This window comes from Brassica oleracea, chromosome C5 (genome assembly GCF_000695525.1).
Source record: "Brassica oleracea var. oleracea cultivar TO1000 chromosome C5, BOL, whole genome shotgun sequence".
In the NCBI taxonomy this organism is placed as follows: domain Eukaryota; kingdom Viridiplantae; phylum Streptophyta; class Magnoliopsida; order Brassicales; family Brassicaceae; genus Brassica; species Brassica oleracea.
The window spans coordinates 37,980,690-37,984,930 of record NC_027752.1 but is presented as its reverse complement, the minus strand read 5'-3'; positions in this window follow the sequence as shown (position 1 = coordinate 37,984,930).

The window sequence follows — 4,241 nt, the reverse complement described above, 5'->3', positions numbered from 1 at the left end:
GCACTCTTATATTGACGTGGGTTCATGATCCTCGCTTATATTCATAAATTCAAGTGCTACCTTGTATGCAAATAAATCATCTTATGTCGACATTCCTTATTGGTTCCATTATGTTCCAGACATGATATAATCGATTGAGATTCATTATTATCAGGACCTTTAATACTTTGCAGCTTGGCGTCCCAAGCTACATTGTTTGGTACATGTACCTTAGAGCCGGCCGGCCTTATCTCCATGTCTGGGATGGTTTCCTTAGTAACCTCGGATTTGGATTTTGATTATCATTCTCTGCACCTTTCTTTTGTTTCCGAGGATTCTTATCTTTTGGAACCTATTTGGTCTACCACGTTTTCATACGTTGTCTAGAATCTGTAGCAGCTTGACTCACTACAAGAAAAATGGCCTTTCTTAGCGTAAGGAAGCAGCTATTAAATGTCTTTGTTAGCGTTATTGAAACCGCTATGTCTGCCCGAGCTATAATAGGTCCCCCTTTTATTATAGCATTTTTTGACATGCTATCGTAGTTTTACAATATGATAGCCTTTTTTATGGATTGCTATTACTGAGTGATATTTATAATAGCATGTATATAGGATGCTATATATTCTATACGATAGCAAATTTTACAAGTTATTATATATATTTTTATCGCACAATTCACCATTGTGGTTTGCAATATGATAGCAATTTTGTTAGGTCATAAAATATGTTATTATGGCATATGTTATCTGTTATGCAGGACCCTGATGAGTTATATATTAAATCTTAATTATAACCCGCCACATTCACTGATAGTAAAAACAAATACCAAAATACAAAGCTTGAATCTGAAATAATACTAGTCAACTAGAACATAACCCAAACCACAAGTCTGAATCCAAACTACAACTCGACAATATCCAAGTAGAAGAGTAGTACACTAGACCTGATAGTAATCTTAACACAAGATCACTTTCTCTTTTGGGCATGCAATGCATGAGCCAATTGCATCTCCCAAACACTCGATCTCAGAAGATGGACGCCAAACCTCTGCGAAAGTTACCTTCACCACATCAATCCAGACTTTAACTGCATTTGGTCCCAAGGGAACAAAGTGAACAGTCTGTTCTGGGTTGTCTGATGCCCAACGTCCTTCTGCAACCACCTGCTTGTTCCCGCCAATGGACATCAACTTGCACTTCTGGTTCTCTTTTGGAGCAGCATCGTTTTGACAATAACGCTACAATGTATTCAAGACAAACCATTTTATGTCAATGAAATATATAACAACAAACGGACAGCTACTACGAACTTTACCTGAGATCTTCGAAGAGGAGATGCAACTTGAGTTTTCTTCGGAGTAGCTTTTGGAGGTTGTTGCACTGGAGACTTAGAAACTGGTGACGAAGCAGAAAATGTGTGCCCTGGAGATTTGCTTGTAGCAGTTGATGCTTTAGGAGATGTGGGTCGTGTTGAATTTGTTGTGTTTTCAAACACACACTTACTTACAGGCCATGGTACAAAGTGCTTGACAGAGTCCCGAAGGTATGTCATTTCTGGTCTAGGTCTCCACAGAAATGTGTCAGGTTCATGCACCACATCTACAAATACTTTCACTGCATTTGGTCCGAGAGGGAGACGATTAACCAATGCTTTTGGTTCTTGACACTGCCAACGGCCTTCAGCAACAACTTCGTCAGTAGTTGTCCAAGGTGATAGGAGTTTGCATTTGTTCACAGAATACGCCGTTGGGCTCTAGCAGACACAAGCATATGTTAATGATCACAACAACTCAGACAAAGAACAACAAAGTAAACTGTAAAAACTTGCTTCTTGATTACACATCTTACCCTAAGAGGAATATCTTCAGAATACATCGACTGGTCTGAAATAATGCAGTTATTGGCAGGCCGTGCAACCATCTCGCCAACCGCTTGCTCAACGATACACATACCGGTTGCAGGCCTCCATAAAAAAGCATCAGACTTGATTGCAGTTTCAACCAATACTTTAACAGCAAGAGGACCTAAGGGGATGTCATTCACAAAGTCTTCCGGTTCAGATGAAATAACACGACCCTCAACAACTTTTTCATCTTCAGAACCAGACCAATCAACCAACACACACTTAGGGTGTGCGCTTTTGTTAACACTCTACATAAATATATTTTAAAACATGTCAGTGCATTACTTACTTCACAATTACTAACCAATTATTGTGAAGATGTAAATTACTTACTCTTGCTCTTGCAGTAGCTGAGTTTTCACCTATCTCAGGTTCTTGCTGTAACATAAATGCATAAGTAATCAGCTCATAACTAACACCCAAGAATATAATCATGCTTAGTATAACTAACCTGTCTCTTCATCCTAGCAAGTTCAGATTGCAACTCGTTAACCTGGTTCATCAAACCAAGGTGCTTCTCTTCCATTTCAGCCATAAATTGTTTCTTCACTTGAAAACAAGCTAACTTCGTCTTCCCAATGTTTCTTCCCATCGCCCTCAAGTGACCAGGATTGTCAGGTCCTAATAGTACTGAAAGCGGATCCACACTAAGGTTTGTTGAATTAGAATTAGCACCGTGATCAACAATCTCAGCTGCCTTTTTCTGTCAACAGAAAATATGTTACTAAGCATATAGTAATATCTTTGAAGCACCAAAAAAAAACTACTTACAAACTTCTCCGCAGCTAGCATATTGACTAGTGTTCCATCTTTTTTTGTACGTGACTTGACCCACACTTTAAGCCTACTCACTTTCGATACTCCACCACTCTCTTGTTTCTGATGAAAACATGACATCAGATGTGAAAAAGGTAGTAAGTGAAGAAAAAGTAAATAGATAAGGTGAAGAAATGTACCATATCCTCCGCTAGCCTAACCATTCCTCTACGGCTACAAGTGTGAGGAATTTGTTTGGTCCTCCTCTCCTTGTATTTATCACTCAATACCTTGAAGTCTGAACTGGTTTTGCACTTGACAAATTTTCGCCACTCCACTGGATTAACATTCTTTGGTCTCAAATTCATCCTCTCTTGGTTATTAGATTTGCCCCTTATCTGCGTGACAAGTCTTGATTTTGACGCCCTCCATAAACATCCCATTTGCTTCAAAACAACATTCTTCTGATAGTCTTCATCAAGCTCAAACCTTGCCTACAATCACAAATATACCAAATTAATTACAGATATCGATACAGAACCATCAAATGTGAAAATGTAATAGGAGAAAGTCATCTGAACAGATTTCCAAAGAACAGTTTTAACTTCTTCACTGATTTTCCTCCAATCATCAAATGTGACAGGTACATGTTCCCGCACTAGTGGACCTAGGTATGAAGACAGCTTCACTGATCCTTCACCAACAGGATCTCCAAAATCATTGAACTCCACTCTTTCTCTAGCATTTGGATCTCTGGCGATGTGCTTCATCTTGGTTTGACCTCAGTGCTTCTTTTACTTAGGCTGAACTTCACTCAATTCCACCTGTCCTTCAGGCTCTTCTTCCTGCTCGTTAACGTCAGTCTCCACAGCTCTGTTAGCCTCTTCCGGCTCTTCTTGCTCGTTAATGTCAGTCTCCACAGCCCTGTTAGCCTCTTCCGGCTCTTCCTGTTCGTTAGCAGCTGCAGTTTCTTCATTTTCTCGAAGCTCTTCATGCTCCTTCTCAGCGACAGGCTCCTGATCTTTTTCAGAATCATGCTGCGGTTGACATTCTATAGTACCAATAAATTCTACTTCCACATCAGACTTCTTCTTCCTGCCCCTCTTTGTGATCTTCGTGTCTTTGTTGGTGACCTTACTAGTAGGCGCATTCTTTTTCATTCCTGTAGTCTTTGGACGACCCATTTAATTCACCTAAAACAAATTACACATTAGTTAGTACAAGATACAAAAAGAACTATGAAACTACATCAGTCATCACAAAAAAGAATACACACGAGTCAAGCATCAAACAAGACACATATCACAGAAGACCTCACAAAAGAACACAAAACAGTCAAGCATCAAACAAGACACATATCACATGTATCACACATATATGCCTTCACAATCAACTCGGGCATTGTGAGCTTCATCTATTTCAACATCCATATCAATGATTGATGGCAATGGTCCAATATCTATGTTGACATCTTCTTCTTCTGTTTCATTGTATCTTCTTGATGGACCTCTTAGGACAACATACCAGTAGGATGTATCATCCTCCCTTGAGTAAAACACTTGTTTTGCCTGAGAAGCTAATATGTATGGATCCCTATTAAT